Source organism: Trichechus manatus, unplaced genomic scaffold (genome assembly GCF_000243295.1).
Source record: "Trichechus manatus latirostris isolate Lorelei unplaced genomic scaffold, TriManLat1.0 scaffold00037, whole genome shotgun sequence".
NCBI lineage: Eukaryota > Metazoa > Chordata > Mammalia > Sirenia > Trichechidae > Trichechus > Trichechus manatus.
This window is the reverse complement of record NW_004443973.1, coordinates 15,501,757-15,516,388: the sequence shown is the minus strand read 5'-3', so window position 1 is coordinate 15,516,388 and position 14,632 is coordinate 15,501,757.

Below are 14,632 nucleotides of genomic sequence, written 5' to 3'. Positions count from 1 at the left end.
CATTTTGTCTTCTACCTGTGCCAGGCCACAGCTTTAGAAGTGTAGTTTGTAAATTCAGCTGTAGTTTAGTGAGAGTGTTGTTTCCCGTTAATTAACTTAGCCTGTTTTGATATCTCCTTCCTCCTGGTCACATTCAAACCATCCCATAGTACAAAGGGGTAGGAAGGAAGGAGTCTAGAAAAAAGTAACTATGTTATTCTCCAATGTTATAGCTTTTCTAGATCTCTTAGTGAGAGAAAAAGTAGAAAATCAAGTAGAATTTGGCCTTGAGTCAACAAATGATATAAAAATGTGTAATGTATGTATGTATTTGTATGTTTATCAAAAAACATGATGAAACCAAAATATCACTGACTCATCCATATTGTTTTCATAAAAACCATCCACCACATAAAATAGAACCTTCTCACCTTCTTTGTCAGTCTTCGGCTCATACTGCTGACACAGCTGAGAGTAATAGAATCCTTTCAGTCTCTTAGGCACAGAGCTAAATATGTCAGAGTCCAAGTTATAGAGAGCCTAAGGTCAGCATATAAGCCGAATACAACTCACTTTTCCAAATTTAGTTATATGGCTGTTGAGAGTAGGGGAGCAACTCTCGGTATTTTGAATTATTAAAGTGCCCTGAGGTACCATCATATAATGAAACAGGCATCTGACGAATATGAACGAGGCAGGAAAGGTAGATTCGCAAAGAGTGCAGGCAGTTGGTTGAGAGAAATAACTCTTCAGTGAGATAAGACCAGATCACCTTAAGCCAAAATAGTGGGTGAAACGCAAAATATCCACTTCTGCTGCCAAACTTTTCGTTCTAAGCATGTTACTGTGATGCTGGAAGCTATGCCACCAGTATTTCAAATACCAACAGGGTCACCCATGGTGGACATGTTTTCAGCAGAGCTTCCAGATTAAGACAGACTAGGAAGAAAGATCTGACGATCTACTTCTGAAAAAATTGGGCAGTGAACAGCTTATGAATAGCAGCAGAACATTGTTTGATATAGTGCCTGAAGAAGAGCCCCTCAGGATGGAAGGCACTTAAAATATGAACAAGGAAGAGCTGCCACCTCAAAATAGAATTGATCTTAGTGACATGGGTGGAGTAAAGCTTTTCAGACCTTCTGAAAAGAAACAGCTGCAAACATCCCTTAATAATTGAAATGTGCAATGTACGAAGTATGGATCCAGGAAAATTGGAAGTTGTCAAATATGAAACAGAATACATAAAGCTCGATACCTTAGGCATTAGTGAGCTGAAATGGACTAGTATTGGCCATCATGAATTGGACAGTCATATGGTCTACTGTGATGGCAATGACAAATTGAAAATGAATAATGTCACATTCATCGTCAAAAAGAACATTTCAAGATCTATTCTGAAGTACAACACTGTCAGTGATAGGATAATATTCATATGCCAACAAAGAACACCAGTTAGTACAAATATTATTCAAATGTGCACACCAACCACAAATGCCAAAGATGAAGAAATTGAAGATTTTTACCCATTTCTACAGTTTGAAATTGATCAAGCATGCAATCAAGATGCACTGATAATTACTGGTGACTGGCGTATGAAAGTTGGAAACAAAAAAGGACCAGTAGTTGGAAAATGTGGTGTTGGTGATAGAAATGATACCGGAGATCACGTGATAGAACTTTGCAAGACCAACGACTTCTTCATTGCAAATAACCTTTTCTCAACAACAGAATCAGTGACTATACACGTGGACCTTGCCAGGTGGAATACACAGAATCAAATTGACTACATCTAGGGAAAGAAACGATGGAGAAGCTCAATATCATCAGTCAGAACAAGGCCAAGGGCCGACTGCAGAACAGACCATCACTTGCTCATTTGCAAGTTCAAGTTGAAGCTGAAGAAAATTAAAACAAGTCTGCAAAAGCCAAAATACAACCTTGAGTATATCCCACCAGAATTTAGAGACCATCTCAAGAATAGATTTGACACACTGAACACTAATGACTAAAGACCAGACGAGTTGTGGGATGACATCAAGGACATCATACATGAAGAAAGCAAGAGGTCATTAAAAAGACAGGAAAGCAAGAAAAGACCAAAATGGATGTCAGAAGAGACTCTGAAACTTACTCTTGAATGTAGAGTAGCTAAAGTGAATGAAAGAAATGATGAAGTAAAAGAGCTGAATAGAAGATTCAAAGGGCAGCTCAAGAAGACAAAATTAAGTATATAATGAAATGTGCAAAGACCTAGAGTTAGAAAACAAAGGGGAAAAGCATGCTCAGCAGTTCTTAAGCTGAAAGAACTGAAGAAAAAATTCAAGCCTTGAGTTGTAACAATGAGGAATTCTGTTGGCAAAGAAAATGGCACAGGAAGCATCAAAAGAAAATGGAAGGAATACACAGAGTCACTGTACCAAAAAGAACTGGTCGACGTCCTGCCATTTCAGAAGGTGGTATATGATCAGGAACCCATGGTATTGAAGGAAGAAGTCCAAGCTGCACTGAAGGTATTGGCTAAAAACAAGTCTCCAGGAATTGACAGAATACCAACTGAGATGTTTCAGCAAAAAGATGCAACACTGGAAACACTCATCAGTGCCAAGAAATTTGAAAGACAGCTACTTGGCCAACCAACTGGAAGAGATCCATATTTGCGCCCATTCCAAAGAAAGATGATCCAACGGAATGCAGAAGTTATCAAATAATATCATTAATATCATACACAAGTAAAATTTTGCTGAAGGTAATTCAAAAACGATTCAAAAAAAAGTACATCAGCAGGGAACTGCCAGGAATTCAAGCTGGATTCAGAAGAGGATGTAGAACAAGGGATATCATTGCTAATGTCAGATGGATCTTGGCTGAAAGCAGAGAATACCAGAAGGATGTTTACCTGTGTTTTATTGACTATGCAAAGGAATTCAACTGTGTGGATCATAACAAATTATGAATAACATTGTGAAGAATAGTAATTCCAGAACGCTTAATTGTGCTCTTGCAGAACCTGTGGATAGACCAAGAGGCAGTCATTCGAACTGAACAAGGGAATACTGGGTTGTTTAAAGTCAGGAACGGTATGTGTGAGGGTTGTATCATTTCACCATACTTATTCAGTCTGTATGCTGAGCAAATAATCCTAGAAGCTGGACTATATGAAGAAGAACACGGCATCAAGATTAGAGGAAGACTCATTAACAGCCTGCGATATGCAGGTAACACAACCTTGCCTGCTGAAAGTGAAGAGGACTTGAAGCACTTACTGATGAAGATTAAAAACTACAGCCTTCTGATTGGATTACACCTCAACATAAAGGAAACAAAAATCCTCACAACTGGGCCAATAAGCAACATTATGATAAACAGGGAAAAGATTGAAGTTGTCATGGATTTCATTTTACTTGGATCCACAATCAACACCCGTGGAAACAGCAGGTCAAGAAATCAAACGAGGTATTGCATTGGACAGATCTGCTGCAAAAGACCTCCTTAAAGTGTTGACAAAACAAAGATGTCACTTTGAGCACTAAGGTGCACCTGACCCAAGCCATGGTATCGTCAGTCGCCTCATATGCACGCAAAAGCTGGACAATAAATAAGGAAGACTGAAGAAGAATTGATGCATTTGAATTATGGTGTTAGCAAAGAATATTGAATAAGACCATGGACTGCCAGAAGAATGAATAAATCTGTCTTGGAAGAGGTGCAGCCAGAATGCTCCTTCGTCTCCCATACTTGGGACATGTTATCAGGAGGGACCACTCCTTGGAGAAGGACATCATGCTTGGTAAATTAGAGGGTCAGCGAAAAAGAGAAAGACTCTCAATGAGATAGATTGACACAGTGGCTGCAACAATGGACTCAAATATAGCAACAATTGTGAGGATGGCACAGGACCAGGCAGTTTTTCTTTCTGTTGTAGATAGGGTCTCTGAGTTGGAACTGACTCGACGGCACGTAACAACAACATTTGGTAAGAGTTTGAAATTGAGCAAAGTAAATGCTTTCATCTTAGGTAGAAACACTCTGAATCTTCCACTTTGTATATTTCAACCTTATTGTTATTTGAACCAAAGTAAAAAAAACTAGATTTCATTTCAGCTGACGTGAGTCTTTGCTTAAAAACTCTTCCGAGAGAACTTTATAGACACACATGATTGTCCTCTGGAGCCCTGGTGGCACAGTAGTTAAGAGCGACAACTGTTAACCAAAAGGTCAGCAGTTCAAATCCACCAGCCACTCCTTGAAAACCCTATGGGGAAGTTCTACTCTGTCCTTTAGGGTCACTATGGGTCGGAATCGACTCTACGGCAGTGGGTTTGGTTTGGGTTTTTTATGATTGTCCCCAATCTGTTCGTGATTTTACATTGGTAGTTATTTTTGTCCCTTTCTTGGAAATGTTAATACCAAAGCTGCCTGAATATTTAAGTGTTTTTCTTAACATTATGCAGAATAATTTTCTTAATTTGAAGCATAAAAAGTATACAGAATAATTCCAAAGGTGTTAAAAGATTCTGTTTATCAGTATGTGTAATGATGTCGTTGTGTCCAGAGAACCTTCAAGAAATCCTTTGGATATAAAAGTTAAATGTTTACATTTCATGTGATATTTGAGGTCTTAAATGATTCTAATTATCTTACTTTTTTTTTTTACTTTGTCTTTGATTGATTCTTGCTTTGTAGATGAATGTTAGTAGCCCTGAAATGTTTCTATCACCCAAATAAGAAAAGAATCAGACCAAAGTCAGTCAAATAGGCAAGTGATTGCAAGGCAGTTTCCATTTCTAAGTAATTTGTCTGGAAGGAGAAAATGTAGTTAAGCTCTCTAGGTATTGCACTTGCCATCTAGCATGTTGTCCATGGAAGGAATACTCTCAGTAATCATAAACAGTTCTTGAAATCATGTAAAATGCAGCAAGATTTTTTTTTTAAATGTCTCAAATCAGTTTAAGTTTCTCTTGGTAAAATGAAATTGTGCCACTCTCAAATTACCAGATAGTAATTAGCACTGGTTCACTGTGACCACATTTATTTCTTCATAGTAAGAGACCAGAAAAGGGCCTTCAAGTTTTGCCTTTATCTACTCTGGCAGTTCTTTGTGTGCACAACCCCCTCCTCTCCTCTAGGGGGCTCTCGAGAGATGCTGAGGAGGCCTATCCTCTCTATGTTGCTGGAATTCCTCTTATACACACTCTGAGGTATACCTGATGCTGGTTTTCATGAAGAAGATTGTATTCGAGCACATAAAACATCATAAAAAACCATTAATCAGATCTGCAGACACCCGAAGGAGAACCTTTAGTCTTTTCCAGGTGTTTCCCACTTGAGTTCAATCCAGTCTTTGGAAGGAAAGCATCACCAGGTGGCCACAAGCTAAGACCCCACCAGGTAAAAGAAAGAAAAAAGCCTCTGCAGCCGGTTGGTATATGGTGCCTTCACAAACCTAGGGATTCTCAAGATTGTTTAGGAAGTGACAGGAGTGGAATACTGTTCTAACATCCGTTTCGTTTATCTCAATTTGCTCACATTCCTTCCAGCCTCCTGGTACTCTTGATAAAAGAATGCCAGGATATTGTCACTTTTCTGCTGTTGATTTCCCAGTAGCCTTTGGATCAGTTGTATACTACACTCTATTCTCTGCCTAATTCCCTTTTTCCGAAAAGGTATTGTGGCCATGTGTGTGTGTTTTCCTTACAAACAGGACCACGACGCCTGGCTTTCTGTTTCGGTATATGTTGCATGGCCCGGAAACCAGGGAACAAAAGCTCTTGTTATGGTTTCTGGGTTCAGTGGAAAATTAGACTTCTTTGAGATAATTTTCTTTTTCCTGTCTAATCTACAGTAATTTTTTAAACTGTCATTGTAAAATTGCCCTTTAAAAAAAAAATCCTGATTTTTAAAGATTAGTTACAAAAAAAAAAAATCTCTCTAATAGGAACAGTTTTATGACAGATGGGAACTTTAACTTAAAGCTTCATTAATTTAAAATGGAAAACCCTCTAAGTGTGATTTCTGGCTTTACATTGGTAGTTATTTCTGAGTGTTGATTTCTAAGTGTTTCATAAAGCCCCTAAGTTCATATTTTCAACTCTTTGTTTGCCCACATAGTCGTTCACTTCCACAGTCATTTGTTGTCATGGAAGGGGATGGTGGTTAGTTTTGGGATTAGATTTTTTTGTTTTTTTTAACTTGCAGTGAGAAATAGGATCGGTGACAAAATCTTGTTTTCTTAAGACAATTCAGTGCTTGAGCATCTCTGTCAGAAACGTTTGATGATGTACTGTTAGCCAATTAGAATTATTTTATGTATTGTTATTGTGTTTTGCTGATTTTTATATGAAAATATAATTATTCATTCTTGATCTCTGGAAACAATCATTATTATGAGGCTCATTTACTTTGGAAACACTTTCATAATAAAGATAAGTACTAAGAGTGCAGTGTAAATTGCCTTTTCTGTAAGCGCCAACCAGCCTGTGTTGGTAACACTTCACACCTTCCTGAAAAAGGTTTATTTCAAGGCTCACATCATCCCAGTAGTTTCTTGCAGGGCTCCTCAAATCACAGTAATTGCAATGATCACTGAGAAAGTGATGTTGTGTTATCTTGTGATATATTCTAAAACCAGACCAGTTGCCCTGGAGTCAATTCCGACTCATGGCAACCCCATGTGTCTCTTTAAAAATTAAAATATAAAAACTTAGAAGTTAAATTTTATGTAGCACTGCATGCTGAAAAAAATATGTACTTACAGAGCTATCAGTTTGAATACATCAGGCGATACTGATTTTTCCATTTATAATTGAGGCACTTAGAACAAACAGAACCCAAAGTGCAACACAAAGCTGCCCCTCTATGTTAATGTACATCTCATAGGAGCTTGGCTGACCTCTTTTTCTCTGAGTCTCACTTTGTTAGAACTTCTCTCCCTCTTCCTCTGTCTTTTCTATGTAACTCTGTCTTCCCCAAACTGCCCTTCTTCTGTTCTAAACTTAGGTCTAATATCTCAGGAACCACAAATATAGCACTAAAATTCGACCACGCACCCACCACCACCAGTATTACTAAAAATAATGCTAACACTCTATTAAATCCTATCAATACTATTACCACCCCCAACAACAATCTGAGTCCAAGCATAAGTTATTCCAATAAAACCCTGAAATTTCTCTAAAGAACACAAAACGGTATTAGACTTAAGCGAATGCACCACTTCTGGAAGCCCATGCACACTCTGCAGGTTCTGTGAACACTGGATAATCTCATGCTGTAAGTGTTCCTTCCAAATACCACAGTGCAACTCAGGTCCTCACTAGGGCCCCTTCCTTATTGCTGGGTCTGCCACATCCAACTAGGCATATGTTATTTCTACCCCCTGATTCTTTGTCTACCAACTCTGCACTTGCTTCCACGGGAGTAGTGGCAACAGTGCCAACAACAACATTGCAAGATGGCAAGACAACAGAGCAGGGGGACCACTCACCAAGATCTACTGGGATACTTAAAAACCAGTTATTAGTTGGGTGATCCCTCAGAACCAATCATCACAGTGACTGGAATCTGGGGCCCATACTCTTGATTGTCCCCAAAGCTGCTGCGTATGAGGAGGCAAAAGTTGTCTCATTCCTAAACACTGAAGTTAGAAAATTGTATAAAGCCTGTCTCAGCCAGGGTCCAAGGGAGAAACAGAAGTCACTGTCAGATAGTTCAGAGGAAGAAACGTCAATAAAGAACTGCTTTCAGAGATATGAGTAGGATTATGGGATCAAACAAGTGATGGTGAGGCACCCAGAAACTAGCAGCTGTGGGAAGCCCTTACCACCCCTAGGGCTGAAGGGACAGAAGGAAATAGTGTAAGTAGAAGCCAGTGAGGGGATAGCATGGAGGAGGGGACGCCCTGCGGGGGCTGTAAGCCTGAAAGAGGCACAGGGACCAACCAGGAAGGCAGCATTGAAGTAGGAAGGGAGTGAGGAGCAAATACCCTGATGCCCGTCTCTCTCTGCTTTCTCATACCATGCAGTGGCCAAACTCCACCAGAAAATTGCCTGGGAGATGTGGCGGCAGGGGTCAGCTTCCCACAGGGCAGAGAATAGATCTGCGGTGAGGAGGGGTGGGTTGGGGGGCAAACAATAACCAGCATAAAGCTGATATTCCCAGAACCTCATGCAGAGAGGGCCTGGCCCATAGTTGGCCACAATGACAGTTTATTTGAGAAACAAATAAACCCACTTAGGTGGGTGCTGGTAAGATATGAGCTATCCAGCAATTAATGTTCTATCTGTTAGAAAACAAGACGAGCATGAGAAAGTACTTTGTCTCCAAAATATCTGAACTCAGTGTTGCCCTGTGAGGGCTCCAGCTTCCCCCACCGGTGCTTTGTGGCACAGCATGGTAAGGGAAGGCCCCTTTGGCACCAGCATCCCAGGCCCAGGCACGAGGGTCACAGCATCAGTGGAGGAAGATGCAGGACTGAGGAAAGAGAGACTAGAGACAAACGGAGAGGAACTGAGAAAAGAGGAGCCTAATGTTGGAGAACTGGAAAATAATGAAACAGAATCGTGAAAAAAAAATGGGATGTAAGGTCTAAGCTCTGGCACCCATGATGGAGTTTCGGAGCAATTCTTCAGACAAGATGTTTATTTTTTTAACTTAGTGAATAATAGGAAATATTTCCATAGCCCAAGATACTTCTGCAACAAAAGCTCAGGTCTCTGGCTGCATCATTTGATCATTCAAAAATATTGATAGAAAGCCTACTGTTGTTGTTAGCTGCCACAGAGTCAGCCCCCGACTCATGGGACCCCCATGAACAATGGAAGGAAATGCTGTTTTGGAAGTAGACTGTCAGACCTTTCTTCCTAGTCCGTCTTAGTCCGGAACTCCACTGAAACCTATTTAGCATCATAGCAACACGCAAGCCTCCATTGACCGACGGGTGATGGCTGCAATTGAAGTGCATTGGTCAGTAATTGAACCCAGGTCTCCCGCATGGAGATGAGAATTCTACCACTGAACCACCACTGCTTCATAGAGAGCCTACTCGTTGTTAGGTGCCGTTGAGTCAATTCTGACTCACAGAGAACCCATGTGACAAAGTAGAACTACTCCGTAGGATTTTCTTGGGTATAATCTTTAGGGGGGGTGCTCTGGTGGCACGTGGTTAAGAGCTTGGCTGCTAACCAAAAAGTAGGCAGTTCAAATCCACCAGCTGCTCCTTGGAAACCCTATGGGGCAGTTCTACTCTGTCCTGTAGGGTCTCTATGAGACAAAATCAACTCGATGGTAATGGGTTTTTGTTTGTTTGTTTTCAATCTTTATTGGAGCAGATAGACAGGTCTTTCTCCTGTGGAACCACTAGGTGGATTCTAACTGCCAACTTTTCATTTAGCAGCTGAACACTTAACCATTGCACCTCCACGGCTCCTTAGCCTACTAGGGACCAGGAATTGTTATAGACACTGAAGAGAGGATGATGAACAAGACAGATATGATTTCTGCTTTCAGGGAACTTACATTACAATTGGGAAGTGAAAAATAAATAAACTAACAAGGAAACAGATAATTTCACTCAGTGACAAAGGACAAAGATGGTAAAGAAAATAAAGCAGGATGATCAGATGATGACTGCAGAGGCTGTTCAGACTGGACGGTCACAGAAGTCTTCCAGACAGGTGGCCTGAGCTGAGAGATGACTGATAGAAGCTCTGGGGGAGGGTCTTGGGTAGGTGCAGTCCAGGCAGCAGGAATCTGAGGGGCCCAGAGGTGGGAACGTGATTCTAAGTCAAGGAATAACAAGAGGACCAATGGGGATGATGCAAAATAAATAAGGAGGAGAGTGCAGAGGATGAAATTAGAAAGTTAGGAACATACAGATCGTCTGGGGCCTATATCCCATGACAAGGAGGTCGAGTTTTAGTGTAAGAATAATGGGACGCCTTTTCGGGTTTTAAGTAGGTGTGTACCATGATCTGATGGGTTGTCATCTTTGATAAGAGAAAGAAAAGGACTAGGCGTTACTGGATATTCAACCCACAGGCAACAAAATAAGTCCTCATGGAGACTGAGGTGGGAAGGTTTTGCTATAAGCCTCCAGATTCCTTCAAGAAAAGCAGCTTGAAAAAACATGACAGATTGGCAAGCACCAGCCAGGGGAGCACCTTAGGTAGGAGGGCAGACTTCCTGCCTGATTGGAGTTCTTTTTCATGGTTGTTGTTTGCACCTTTCTTTGTGTAGTTCAAAGGCATCTCACGGACTGTTAATTGATGGATAATAGCAATTTCCAAAGCACCTCTCTGGAGGAGGTGAGCAACCAAAAACGGCAATACTTGCTGGTTGTTTCTGAGTCAGCCTGCCTGGTCTAGCATCAGGCTGCCCAACACAGGGGAGGCGAGCTGAAGAAGAGCACAAACCTCTCAGGGCTTTCCTGCACGCGCCAGGCGTTGCGCTAAGTGCGAAAACTATCTCAGTCAAGCCGTCCCCTAAAAGGTACATATTATCATCCATCAGTGGTTTGCTGGAGCCAGCTCCTATCAGCTTGTATGAACTGATGGTTAAATTTTCTGAAATTTTGCAAGTTGGCTATTAAACACAGCCATTATTAAAAATTAAATAAACTATGTATGTGTTATTTAGTCTGTGTCTATATGTATATTTATGTATACATAAATATATATAACCAAACAGATTTTAAATAAATAAAAATTATATTAAAAATATAGGTCATAAAAATTATATTAAAAATACTCAAAACTCATCACTTCCTATTTATTCTATGTAGACAGACGCTGTTGTTGTTAGGTGCAGTCGAGTCAACTTTTACTCATAGCGACTCCATATGACAGAGTATAACTGCCCCATAGGGTTTTCTTGGCTAGAGGTATAAATGTATATGTATGTATAATGTGTATGTGTGTGTGGGGTGGGGGGGTGGCTGGGTGGCTGGGTGGCTGGGTGTTTGTCCTAACTCTGTCTGCCTCAGGACTTGTAATCAGTGACTCCCTGATAGCAAAAAGCCTCAAGTCTTGCTTCTAAATCCATTCTCCACTAAATGGAACCAGGGCTCCTTAGAGAAGTGGCTGAATCCAGGGCTGGGGCACAGAAAGCATAGGCTGGGCATAGAACAGCTTGCTGGGTCAAAAAGCAATAAGTGCTCAGAGAATGATGGGAAAATGTTGTAAGGACACAGGAGCCAACTTGAAGTGGTTCTTATTGGCCAAATCTAGGATATTTTCTGCATCAAAATTAATCATAGTAACAAATTATAATGAATAAAATGGGAAGCTATGAGCCCAAAGTGATATAATAAATGAAAAGCTTGATGAAGAATGCGCTGTTTGCATAGTTTTAAAGGTCCTTCCCCACAAAATCTTTATTAACTGCAAAGATGAAAATAGTAACTTTACAGTGGAGAAGGCTGCAAATACCACCTGAATCAAATCAGTCATGGTGCGAATGAAATCATGAGTTGCTTTAGTGAATTCAAAAAAAGGAATGCAGCATCACATCTGTGATACTCCTGTGAAGATGCACAGCCTGAATTTAATCATGAGCAAACATCAGACAAATCCAAATTGCTGGGCATTCTACAAAATAATTACCCTGTGATCTTCAAATGTGTCAATGAAAGTCAAAGAAAGCCTGAACAGCTATTCCATTGTGAAGGAGACTAAAGCGATGTGACAACTGAGTGTAACAGATGATACTGAACTGAATCCTGTTAATATGGAGGACATAATTAGGACAACTGGTGGAACTGAATATTAGGTGGGAGGGAATCAATGCTGATTTCCTATCTTTGATGGTTACATTGTAGTTATGTTGGAGAACATCTTTGTAGAAAATATACAGTAAAATATTAGGAGGTGATAGACCATCAGGTTGGCAATTTATTCTCAGAAGGAAAAAAAAAAACTGTATTGCAATGTGATTGTAAGTTTGAGATTATTAGTATTTTTTTAAATTTGAATTTTAGATGAAAGTTTGCAGAACAAACTAGCTTCTCATTAAACAGTTAGTAGATATATTGTTTTATGGCATTGGTTAACAACACCATGACATGTCAGTACTCTCCCTTCTCAACCTTTGGTTCCCTATTACCAGCTTTTCTGTACCCTCCTGCCTTCTAGTCCTTGCCCCTGGGCTAGTGTGCCCCTTTTGTCTCCTTTTGTCCTTTGGGTCTGTCTAATCTTTGGCTAAAAGGTGAACCTCCGGAGTGACTTCATTACTGTGCTTAAAGGGTGTCTGAGGGCCATACTCTCGGGGTTTCTCCAGTCTCTGTCAGGCCAGTAAGTCTGGTCTTTTTTTGAGTTAGAATTTTGTTCTACATTTTTCTCCAGCTCTGTTGAGGGCCCTCTATTGTGATCCCTTTCAGAGCAGTGAGTGGTGGTAGTGGGGCACCATCTAGTTGTACTGGACTCAGTCTGGTGGAGGCCATAGTAGTTGTGGTCTATTAGTCGTTTGGACTAATCTTTGCCTTGTGTCTTTAGTTTTCTTCATTTTCCCTTGCTCCTGAAGGGGCGAGACCAGTGGAGTATCTTAGATGGCTGCTCCCAGGCTTTTAAGACCCCAGACACTACTCAATGAAGTAGAACGTAGAACATTTTCTTTATAAACTATGTTAAGCCAATTGAGCTAGATGGTCCCTGAGACCATGGTGACCAGAGCCCTCAGCCCAGCAATTCAGTCCCTAAGGGAGTTTGGATTTGTCCATGGAGCATCCATGACCTTACCCTGAACAAGTTGTGCTGGCTTCCCCAGTATTGTGTACTGAAGTTTGAGATTATTTTGTAATCAATAAATTTTATTTTGAAACCCTAATTAATGTCCCAAGTGAAATCTTCAGGGGTTTAGATGCAACAACAGCTATTTGTGAAAATAAGAATGCCATCTTTGAGTTCCAAGAGCAATAAAGTGATACAAAATGCCTTGGTCTACCAGAGGAAAATTTAGTGAAAGAAGAAAAGACATTAATTAATATTTCTTTAGAATTCTAAGTTGTTTAGTGAGTAGAGTAGTCATGCTAATTTTTGCAAGAATGAATCATAACAGAGTTGTATTTTTGTGTTTTATATGTATACTGTACAACCACCTTTAATAATATTTTATTTTGCAAAAATAAATGTAAATGATAATGGTAACAGTAATAATGCCAACTAGTGTTTATTGAACATTTACTATGTACACTCTGCTCTGAGGTATGTGGTATTATTACTTCCATTTTACTTCAGGAGACTGAAGCTTAAATGGGTTAAGCACACTGGCATATAGTGTAGCCAACTTTTGAAGCCACATTTTTCAACTCCAAAGATTATACTGCGACTATTGCCCTATAGTGCCTCCCGTAGAGGCCATGGAGAAGGATTCTAGGGAGGATACCAGAAGACTGGACTCAATTCTAGATTCCTCCCACTCCCTCATTACTTACCTCAATCCAATCCATCACCACTGCTGGTTCCATTTTAAAATTTTTGACCCCTTCCTTTCCACATTAGTTAAGTCTCAGCATTTTTCTCTTGGTTCCTGGCAACAGGCTCCCACTCTTCCTGTTTTTCATCTCAGCCCTCTTTAGAGCCTCCCTCAATACTGCCATCAGGGTAATTGGTCTAAAACACAAATCTATCACAAATGTGCTTGAAATCCCACTTGGGGAGAAGCCCCCTACATGGCCCCCATTACCTTTGTGTTAAAATTCAAACATGACACTGAGGCTTCCCATGATCTGGCCTCTGTGTATCTCTTCAGCCTAATCAACCAAGGTCCCATGCAAACCCTCTGCTTGGAGTATTTTTGAGAGATTTATATTTCTCTGAATACATCAACACACCCTCTCTTATGCACACATAGTCAATACTTGTCATATTGTGGATAATCATCTCTTGCCAGCATTTTCTGGCATTCTCCCTTAGCCTCCCCTTTCCTTCTCTTCCCCGCTTAGCTGGATACCACTTTGTTATTCTCATTACATTTCTGAAAAGATGTATGTCTTAGTTATCCAGTGCTGCTATAACAGAAATACCACAGGTGGATGGCTTTAACAAAGAGATATTTATTTCCTCATAGTAAAGTAGGCTAAAAGTCCAAATTCAGGGCGTCAGCTCCAAGGGAAGGCTTTCTCTGTCTGTAGGCTCTGGAGGAAGGTCCTTCTTATCAATCTTCCCCTGGACTAGGAGCTTCTCTGTGCAAGGACCCCAGGTCCAAAGGTCACACTCTGCTGCGGGCACTGCTTTCTTGGTTGCATGAGGTCCCCTCATCTCTCTGCTCACTTCTCCCAAAAGAAACCAGCTCAAGACACAATCAAATCGTGTAGATTGAGTCCTGCCTCATCAACACAACTACCACCCATTGTCCGTCATTAACATCATACCTATTATATACCCCTTGCTGTCGAGTCTATTCTGACTAATAGCGACCCTATTGGACAGAGTAGAACTGCCCCCATAGAGTTTCCAAAGAGTGTGTCGTGGATTTGAACTGACAACCTTTTGGTTAGCAGCTGTAGCTCTTAACCACTACGCCACCAGGGTTTCCTACTAACATCATATGGGTAGGATTTACAACACATAGGAAAATCACATCAGATGACAAAATGGTGAACAATCACACAATACTGGGAATCATAGCCTAGTCAAATTGATACACATATTTTTGGGGG